Raw genomic sequence first — 11,452 nt, forward strand, 5'->3', positions numbered from 1 at the left:
GAATGATTGGTGAATTACAGACATTGGAGTCGGTCTCTACGACCACTCCTTGGGCAATGAGCTCCTCAATGATTTCCAGTAAAGCCGCTACAGCATCGGGTGGTAACTTGTATTGTCTGATTCTAGGTAAAACAACACCTGCCTTGAGCGTAACACGGTATGGGGTGATATGCATGCAACCTACATCTGTTGGGCCTTTTGCCCACAAGTGATCTGGCACATTTTTCAATCTGACATCAAACTCTCGCAGGACATAATGACCCTTGAAATCCCGCAGAAAGAGTCTAACTCCCTCCGGGGAACAGCATATTATAGCTCCTAGAGCCTTCAGAGTTTTTATTCCTAACAGATTTTCTGGGCATGATTTCGTAAGTAACAAGTCTGTAATACGTGATAATGGACCCACAGCCAGGGGAACGGGTTGCGATACCTCATTTACGATAGGCTGTCCTGAAAAACCAAGGGAAACATTCTGTGAGCCTGAGAGGGGTGCCCCTAGGACTTCATCATGGCTGATTGTGGTGCGACTTGCCCCTGTGTCAATTAAAAACTTTCTGTCTTTTCCCAATACGTGACTGTGTACATAAGGACCTTCTTGATCTACAGGAATTTCAATAAGAGGCAAGCCACCTTCCCTCTCTAGGCTGTTTCATGTATATCGGGGGTAATCCGGGTATGCAGACTGAGCATACTGGTACATCTGTTGCGAAACTTGCTGAGTCGCGGCAATGGGCTGTGGCTGTGGTACTGCTACTGTCTGTGCTGTGTGTGATGAAGCATGCATAGGCTGTGTATTCTGCATGGGCTGTTCGTTCTGTGAGGTCTGTTGATGACCATGGTCATGTCTAGGTGGATGCGGTCTTTCTTTAGTTTTACCTGTTGCTATATTATGTTTCAGGACTGGGCATTCATGTACGTAATGACCTGGCTGCTTGCAGTAATTGCATGTCCCTTTAACGGGAGCTGTAGCGTGACTTGTCTGGGTCCCACCCTTTCTCTGACCGTCGGCTGGGACCGTCTGGGCTACTAACATTTTCATCTTCGTGTCTTTCATGCGTTTCTGTTCCTGATCTTGTTCTTCTCTAATTCTGTTCTGATGGTATTGGAGCATCTGTAACATCTGGGATGGCGTATTTGCCTGCCAAGTACTTTCAACTTTGTACACGCGGTTCTTAACTAATGGTAGGGAATTCTCGACTAATTTTGATACAAAAAGATGCGGATATGACTCGCTACTTGGTTTGAGGCCACTATTAATAATGAAACATTTCTCGAATCTTGAATAGAAATCACTAGTGTCTTCATCATGTTTCTGTTTACAGGACGAGATGGCGTCCCAATCTTCCTTCCTAGTTGTCAATAATCTTGGCAGGACCTGTACTATCAAACCGGGTAATGCTTTAGTTTTCTCCCCAAGGCCTACCCCTGGGACACGTTTACTCTCTTCGTCTTCTATTTCTGCCCATGCAATCTTTTTGTCCCCCACCTCCCATTCCTTTTCCTTTAATTTCTCGTAGATGCCCGTGGGCAGCAGTACCTTCAACATTTTCATGATATCTTCATATGTGTAATCCCCCATCAGTAACATGTCTTTAAGCTCTCGATGAAAACCTGCAGGGTCTTTATCATGACACGGGACTAGTTTCTTCATTTCTAACAGTTCTAACTTGGTCAGAGGTGTGTGTACATACACACGTTTCAGAACATGATCGGTACCCATGACTGGATGTACTTCTCGTAAGGGGTTCTGACTTTCAATGCCACTCAGGCGTTGCATGTGATACATTTTCCTTTCTGGGGGCGGAGCGGGAGCATATTCAGAGCTTACAAAAGTGTTATATTTGTGTCGTTGTTCTAGAATTATTTGTATTAACTTGGTACTTAGACCTCTCCATCTATCCATGAGTAGTGCTTCTAATGTTTCGTGTAAGGGACCTGGATCGGAATGTTCGTTCCTGTATTTCGTGAGGAGGTGCTGAATCATGTATACACCTGCTAATTTCTGCTCATCTGGGGAAAGGTTCAGAAATGTCTGTGCTACTGTGTCATCATTATATATATCCGGATTTTCCGTCCATAATATGGCGGACCGGGCTAGTTCTTGTTCATCCATAGAATTTAGTACATGATACCCCATTCGGTCTCGAAGCCTTTTATCAGTCTCCTGGAACTGATGTTCGGCAGAATTCGGGTTCGTTAAGGCAGAGAAGAAAACTCTCTTGCTTTCTGGACGAATGCCCTTCCTAAGGTAGGTTCCCCTACCTACATACGCTATCGTGTCTGTAGTCTTTTCTGGTTCTTCAGGTTCTTCTTCCCCCTCGGAGGAAGCCTTTTCTTTCTCTTCTTTGTGTATGTCTATCACTGCTTTCCTTATTTTCTTGTACATACTGGCTATGCAGGTCCCTTTATCGTGTTTTCCTTCAGATATATTTTGGCCCCACTTGTTTAGTGCATCTAATTCACTCTGTTCTGTCCCAGGCCGGTCTCGTTCTCTTATTAGACAATTTATGAAAAATCGTAGTATCTGTGCTTGAACGTCAACTTTCTGATGCTCCATGGCATCCTTAATACTGTCAGGGTCTACCCCAGTCTGAACAAACTGATATATTCTATCTAGGCGCTCCTTCATTCCTGCAAATAACAGCAGGAAATCAGTAGCAGATCGTAACCGTAGTGATGCCATCATCATTCTATCGTCTTTGCCGGGTACTGGATCATATCTGCAAACTGAAAGGTTTTCTTTGAGTATGTCGAGGCGGGGTGATTTGAACGTGAAAGGACTCTGCATATCCCTGAGATTGAATCTGTGTGTTAATGGCGGGGTCCGGAGACCCGCGGTCGCACCTCCTGAAGCGGAAGCTTGGGCATTATCTCTCTGTGGAGTCTGTATCTGGACTTGAATTTGTCTTTTAGTAGGGTCAGGTAGACGTGGTTTCGGTAGGTCAATCTTAGGTGCGGGAAGTGGTGGGGCTGGTGGAACAGGGGGAATCTGTCGTGGTAGTGGCGGAATATGATCTTGGGGCGGGTTACCACCCCCGTCCCCGTCAGTAGGCAGGGCACGAACAGGCAGATTGGTGTAAGCGGGTGCTACATCCTCTAGATAAGAATTCAGGAATATATCTTTAGTGGTCCTGTGCATTATTTTAGTTGGGATCAATGGTGACGGTAGATTTTTCGGTATTTCTGAAATGGCCTCAGGTGAACCCTCGGCCGCGAGATACATACCGTTTACGAGATTGTTTCGTGCACGGTCTATTTGTTCTGTTTTTACTCGGATCCCTTCAGTAACTAATTCATTTTCTTGAGCTTTATCTGATTCTTTAAGTCTGTCTTCTCTACGGAGTGCTTTTTCAGCACGCTTATGTGATTCCTTACGCCAAAATTCTATGGCGTCTTTCTGAGATTGTCTGGCTTTCTTTTTCCATAATGCTTCTTCTACCTTCATGATGCACTCGGCATCCCATGTTCCGGTAGCGGGCCATCTGTGTCTTTCGTCTAGATGTTTAGTATAGTCGGCCCATAAGTCTAGATACAATATGGCATCTATGCCATGTTTATGATACATAAAGTTTCCAGGAGTGTCCCTAGGGGGGATGGGAATTTCTTCCTCTAATATCCCTTTCCTAGTTCCTATCTGCTTTAACTTGTTAAAAAACGGCATTTTGCTTATTTAGTACTGAATGCTCAATCCTTGCTTACTTACTACTGGGTACAGCTAGTTATACAAGAACACAATAATACACATTAAAACAGTCACTCATACAACAACATTAATCACATGGAAAAACATTTAAAGGCACATATAACTACCCCCCTATACTAGATGTACTGCTAAACAGCACAGATACACTGCTGAGCACAGTGCAAGAACTGTAATCATCGGATATACTGCTAAACAGTACAGATACACTGTCTAAAACAGTGCAGACCGGACTTGTGTACCCAAACCCGTCTAGATACGTCCCAGCAATGGTACTCACCGGGAAGCACGGAAAACAGAAGGCCTCGGAAAACTCGACTGGACTAGACCGGACTCGGAACCCTCGGTGGCTCGACTCGATACGTAGGTACTTCGGAAACCTGGTGGGCCTCTTGACACCTCGGACCTTGCTTCTTTCGGCTAGGCTCTGGTCGGGATCCTCCGCACTCCTCACCGCCTCGTCTGGGTGTTGATCGCAATCTTCGTCACCTCCGTGGGCCAGAGGGAGATACAGGAAATCCTGCTGGTACGCGTAGTTTCCTTCTAACTGATGGCAGGGGACAGAGCTTGCAACGCACCAACCGGCGCGTGAAGTGGGGGAGGGGTCCCTATTCGGGCGCGAGAATGACGTAAATAATTAATTTACCATCTTAATTTCTATGCAGGTAAGTACTTAATCAATAATATCTCAGATCGGAAGAAAGAAGACAGAGTCCGTGGTGTTAGAGTTCTTAGGGGTTTTATTCCTTAAAGAGGAATGGTCATGACCAGGATATCATATTCTGACCACCACAAGGGTGTCAGAAGGGATAGAGCAACATTTTATTGACAATACATAGCTTATATACTTAATGTACACCATAGAAAGCAATACAGTAGGCGTAACAGCTGAGAGAAGACAAGATAACTGCATCCACGTGTTACTAGTACGTAATCAAGAGGCGTGGACTAGGCGTGAACTGGAGGTGTGTGCTAGAAACGTCACAGGTAGGTGTCACTAAACAGAAATGTTGCAATGTCAGCAGAAATTGGAAGCTTGGATGCGCGCGCAGCTGCATGACGTGTGAATGACGTGAAGCTGGAGGGAGTTGGGGACTTGACATTTGAACTGACGGAAAGAGACAGAAGTCTGGCATGTCAGATCAACTTGTGTTTCTATCATATCTGATATCTGATGTTTTAGGAACTGAGTTATCTGGGCGGAAAGGTCTCTGGGGCAGAAGCTATTCTATACTGACTGAGAGTGCGTGTATAAGCGCCTAAGTGTCTGCACGAGAAGCGTGGGGGCATGGGCCTTCCATGGTAGCATGGTAACGGGAGCTATGAATTACTTGCATAAAGACAGCGTGGCCGGCCCTTTGGCCCTGCAGCTGGGGAATGTTTACTTAAGCTAGTAGGCAGGAATGCATCTTCGAGGAGCAGATCAGATAATTCGAAGGTTGAAGTCAGTCTTGGCAGGAAGCAGGCTGAGCTGAGCGCGATGGGCCGCGCTGGAAGTAAGTCAGAGTTCACGGGTACAGGGGCAGCCTGGGCTGAGGCTTTCGGAGTCAGAAGCCAGGAAAGGCTTGATGGCAGAAATTCAGGGCCTACTCAGCCAGAGCTGAAAACGTGAAAGTACACCACAAAAAGACGTTGGCATGGCATACTTAGGAACGGACTATTCAACCCATTCAGGGTGGGACTGAAAGAGGACATGTTAACGTTGGACGCAAATGTGTTTGCGTCTTCATAGCTGACACAGGAGGGAAGTTACATGTACTTTAAGCTGGTACATGGAGTCGGTGGGGTACACGATAGGGAACACAACATGACCAAAATTTATATTTCCTCAACTTGGCCAAAATGTTACGCAGCCACCAAAGAGTTTCTGGGGTGACTCTGAGGGAGCTCCGCGAGTCAAGTAGCAAACCTGTCTCCCCGGCCATGGCGATTTATGAGGGTCAGATCCTTCCGGCGGCACTATATGGCTCCGAACTCTGGGGGTTCGAAAATGTTTCAGATCTATCGACAGCGGAAAACAATTTTCTAAGGAAGGTGGTGGCTCTCCCCGCTTCCACCCCACTGACCCCCCTGAGACTAGATTTGGGCAGAAGAGCCCTAAAGGACTTGGTACGGCTACGCCTGTTGCTCTTCTGGACTCGTTTAAGAAGAACCGAGGAGCTCGGAAATATGCTGAAGGGCTGGATGATCTTCTTCTGTTGGACACGGGGAAAAAAATAGGATGGCTGAATAATTTGAGAGCCTTGGTTCATAACTTGGGACTAACGGATGCTTGGGAGTCACAAACGCCGCCACCCAAGGAAGTGATCAAAAAGCTATATTGGGACTGGGTACAGAGCAATGCACTAAGGGACATAGATGGGGGCTCACTCACGGATCAATTTCTGTTAATTAAATGGGTGAAAAAACTGGAACCCTTCCTTGACCTGATAACCAAACCTCTAGATCGAGCGCTATATCTAAAATTGAGATATGGGACGCTTCCGGTGCATGACTTCACGGCGAGGTGGTCGAACTCTGGTGCCCCCTGCGTTCGTGCCCTGGCTGTGCAGCACCAAAGGAGTCTGTGGCCCACCTATTTTTTGCCTGCCCCGCTTACAAAGTGGCGCGGAAATTTTGGCTGAAACCAGTGTGAGGGAACTGGGGCTGAGGTGCCATAGCCAGGCACTGGGTGTACTTTCGACTGACTCTTCTTCATCCATCATGATTTGCGGGGTGGCAAAATTCTTGGGCAGTGCGTGGGTGACGCGCTCCCGTTTACTGAAATTGCACTCGGGGAGTGTCTGATGCTTGAAACCCCTGATAGCAAACCAGTGACTGTGGTGCATTTATTCCCTTTTTATATCCGTATCTTTTTGTAGTTTTAACCGGTGAATTAGAAATGTATATGTATATGTATTCTTTTATGGTGATCAATTTGCCGAATAAAGATATTTAACAACAGTTTCAGCAGAGGTCAATTTTATAGAAAAGGTTTTTTTTAATAAAGGAAAACACCAATTTTGTAAAAATGTCGAAAATAGTAATCATGTTTGAGTTGTAACCGCAAATATTTACCTGAAAGAAAACACTCACAAAAAGCTTTAAATGTGCGAGCAAAACCTGGGTTCACCAACACGGATTCTTTGTTGACGGTAAATGTTTTTTTAAAATGTGAACGTGTCATAATGTACTGTGTCAATCTCCCTCTGCATGAGAATAAATTACGGAAATATAGCACAGAACGTGTGACAAGATTGACTCTGCTTCATTTGCGGAATCACAAATAGTACAATTTTCTAAATCGGGTTTGACTCGTTTTTGGATGTTACTTGTTAAGCCCTGCAGTATGAAACCAAATGCAGTTGTGACGGTTTAGCTGTAGCATTCAAAGCAATGCTACCACCGTGTGTCCACAGTTGCAATTTTCAACAATTATGACGCATTTTGTTTTGCCCCATTCAGTTCGCCTTCAAAATATTTACATTAATTTCACTTTGGCCATGTTACGATGATACATTTCAGCCACCAATTTTTTCAGCTAACACCTCATGTAAGCAAAGACATGTGGTTTCCAGGTATATTCTCACAGACCTTAATCCCCAGTGTTTCTGGAACAATCTTCATAGTGAGGGTGCTGCCATCAAAGCTGTAAGGATTGTGGAAAATCCAGGCATCATACCAAGAACAGGTGTAGCAGCTGTATTTAATAAGAGAGTGTGAAGGAAGGGCTTTATGTCGGTCGGGCTATCCAAGTCTCAGCCCGGTAGTAATTTATATAGGTCATTGAAAAAGATGCCTAAATAATAATTGCCCTTAATTCTTACTGGTAAAAACACTGAGCAATTTATGACAATGAATGTAAAAATTGATAAGGTAATCCCTGTCAGCTATTTAGTTGCTTTTTATAGTTCATGTTTTATTTAATCTTGCATTCCTTTAGAGCATTACCTATTTACAGGATGTTGTTTTTGTATTTTTTTTCTGTGTAGCATATTAATCTCGTATTATTGCTTGATCCTAGACAGCTAATGATCACTGATAAATCCAACAGACCTAGCTGGTTTTAGGTGTATGTCAGTTTTTGTGTTATATATCTTGCTGCAATAAATTCCAGTGGTTGTGTTGTATATCTTGCTGCAATAACAGAAAGCTCATCGAAGCACAAAAATACTGGTTGGGTGGCACACTACGTAAATTACAGAAATGTAGCTTACGTTTTTCAACCACACCCTTAATTACATAGGCCTCGCACCTTTAGAGACCAGACTTTTTTGAATCCCACTTAAAGTAGTATGTAGGTGTTGGTTAATTTTGGAGGCAACGCCACAAATATATCACTAAAGCATTGTGTGGTATTGCACGTTAATTACAGAGAGTACACTTTCTATTGAAATGGGCACTAAATTCGCACAGATGTACAGTTTTACTGTTAAAAGTATCCTGTGCCTTTATTTGTTCTGATCCTATTAAAACTTTGTTTCCAACACACTTCAAAATTAAACAAATGTGCTTAATTTTTGCGTTTCAAAGTGCTGACATTTTGAAATATGTGTATAGTTCATTTGCAAGTATTTATATTTGTGCTATACAAAATGACATTCTACAGCCTTTCCTTTCGCACTCTTTGAACCCCATGTACCCCAGCAAGATTGTCACATAGTTCACTTTCCAAACTCCTCTCACATTGCAATCAGAGAAAGTAAACACCAATCTACATGTCAAAAGAATAAGCAGCAATTTGTGAGAAGACAAAGCCCGACATTTAAACTCTGCCTTTGAATGCAGAGCACATGTGACAGGATAAAAAAAACTAAATTTAAAGGCATATTTATTGATCCTTAACCTTCTGAACTCCAGCATGGGTATTTTGGTGGTGCTGCAGCAGCACTGCACCCCTACTTCCAGTGCCTAGAAAAGTCTTTGGGTGTGAGACACATATTAGAAGATCAAGCTGAGTTCTCATAGCATATTAAGTGAGACGCCTGCTGGGAAGGCCTGGTTACTGATTATGATAATTCTAACACATAACAGAAGTAGATGGTAAAAAATATTTAGCATACTGTATTCAAGCTCTCCTCCTAACGTTAAAGTTATACCTGCATTTGGAAAGTAACATGTGGAACAGTGAGTGAACAAGAGTGAACCACTGGAAGGAAGAAAGTAACAATATGCAATGTGCTAATTACAAACTAAACGTTAATATAATTATAACACTGATGCCTGAATGCACATCTGTTTAGATCTCTGTTTTGTGCACAGCACTTCCTGGATTCTGCTGAATCTTTGTTAAGTAATAACACTCCCGGGGGAGCCCTCATACAAATGTCTTTATTTGATGGGTGGAGCTGCGTTGGATACATCGGAGTGCTGTACCACAGTTTTTTGCTACCGTAGCGAAGGTCTGATGTTAGCCTATTATTCCTTTTGATTGTTAGTCTTTAAACAGATGTCAGCTGCTATGCTGTCATTGATGGTAGAGTATGTGTGACATCACTTATTGTGAGGTCATTAAATAGCTAATTAGTTCTTGCTTCTTAGAATGTTCAAAACTTGAGAGCTTTGTATTGATAGCTGCTAACAATAGACAGCCACATTAAAATCACATTGCAAAGAAAGAAGTAATGACATTTCAGAATGGGACGACAATGAATGACATTCTGTGATCAAGCGACAGCATAAGAAATAATGTTTCATTTCTCTACTGGGAAAATTGTGTATGTTGTCTGTTAATATAGAAAAGTCCCCTTACTGGTGATGGATGTGCACTCCTGCCTTAAGTACCCCAGCTACATGGATACCTGAATGACTGGTGCTGATTTTCTGATTCGTCAAAAGCAGTTAATTTCATTGTTAACGTCGGAAATGTCTGCGTTCTACGTTCTCCCTATTTAAAAACTCGATGTATTAATTGGAGACAACCGGCCTGCTTTCATTTTTAACAAGGCTATGCTCTCGCAACTACATGTGTGGTAACAAACAAGGTACAATGACCAAATGGAAAAGAGGCACAGAAGCAGATTCTTTGGTGTGTTTCTCCTTGTCACAGCAAGATGTTGGTTTTATTTTCTCCAGACTTGAGAAATGTTACATTCGCCGACACGTGTTTCGTCGTGTGCGGTTGAGTCAACACGACTCTTCAGGGCTTAAACTCCAATTCCACAAGGTAGGTTTGGAGTAAGTCTGGGTCTTGAGATCTATGTTCACTATGTAACTAGTTGGACTCGGAATAATCAATAAAATGGAAGCATTAAACCAGTGAGGTCATGCGTGTGCTGAGTAATTCATCTGTCTGTGATCCCGTCTCACTGGTAAGTGATGAATCTCGAGTTAGGCTCTGAGTACGTCTGCGTATCAGGCGGAAGCCAGGAGGGGATGCTTCGGTTGTGCCCACAAAGGAAACGGGTGCGTCCGTACACGAGAGACGACCGCCGGGAACTACCAGAGGAGGGATTGCCATTATCGGCATACCGCCGTAGAGGAGACGCACCCGTTTCCTTCGTGGGCACAACCGAAGCATCCCCTCCCGGCTTCCGCCTGATACGCAGACGTACTCAGAGCCTATCTGAATTAAGGGCAATATTCTATTAAAGTGTCCTCACACTTAAGAAACATACTTGAATGTGGCATCTTTAATGTGAAACACATTCTCTGATTACATATTTAGACCTACAATCCCAGCCCGAGCATGCTTTGTGTTTTTGAAAAAGTAACAACTCCTAAAATGTCAGTTGACTGGTATGTAAATTAACCATGCAAATATTATAATGGTGGTACATTTAATATTGCAATGTACTCTAATTTAAACTTATTTACATTGGCTCTGATCTACGATTTTGCAGCACTTTGCATTGATATGTAAATATATTAAAAAAATGAGTCGTTAACTACACTCTCCGCTCTTAATTGTGTGTGTCCCCACACCGGCATTGCAACCTGAAGATCAGCATGTTTTATAACTTATCAGGTAACTTGGTATTTTACTGCTTGTGTGTGCTCTGCAGTTTTATCAGGACCAAAAGTCTGTTCCCAGTCCTCTGGAGATCTTTGGAATCAAAAGGTTTTGAAATTTTGAAACTGAGCTTTCAGGAAAAGTTAGGAGTACATCAGACAAGGGTCCAGAAGATTCTAGACAGCACTGGGGGGGGGGGTTCAAGACTCACTCCAGCAGAGGCCAGCTGCGGGGTTCGGAGGAGGTCCAGTTGGAACTGGTCATCTGTGAAGTTGCATGAAAGGAGACTCTTGCAGCTTGTTGTGTCCCTGTAGCTTGAACAGGCTGTCATGCCTTATAATCCTTGGAGTCCCATTCTTTGTCTTGTGTACAAGAGGGGGTGTATGACCAGTCTTCTAGGCTCTACCTGGGTCACAGACAGCAGGTCCAAGTGCCTTCTGTTCTTCCACAGGCCCAGAAAGTGTTCAAAGGAGGGTACTGTGGGTGCCACATTTATGCCTATTTGCAGCCTGCAGGTGGGGGTGACTCCTCTCCCATCCCTAACCAATAGGGTTAAAGTTCCCTTTAGTGATCCTACTCACTTTTGCAGCACATACTGTGTGCCTTACTTCATACAATCCCACGGTGTCCCTCTCTGTCTAAATCCAAGATGGTGAAACCTTTCTCTCCTACTGCAGAACCTGTGAGCCCACCCCAAAGGTGTGGTCATGAAAATGAACAACACCTCCTCTGTGGTCACTCTAAATCAGTTCTGGGGGAAGCTCCTCTCTTGCTAGGATTGGTGCCTGTCTGGCTGGGAGACCAAAGAAGGGTCTTGCGGG

This window comes from Lissotriton vulgaris, chromosome 12, assembly GCF_964263255.1.
Source record: "Lissotriton vulgaris chromosome 12, aLisVul1.2, whole genome shotgun sequence".
NCBI classification, from domain to species: domain Eukaryota; kingdom Metazoa; phylum Chordata; class Amphibia; order Caudata; family Salamandridae; genus Lissotriton; species Lissotriton vulgaris.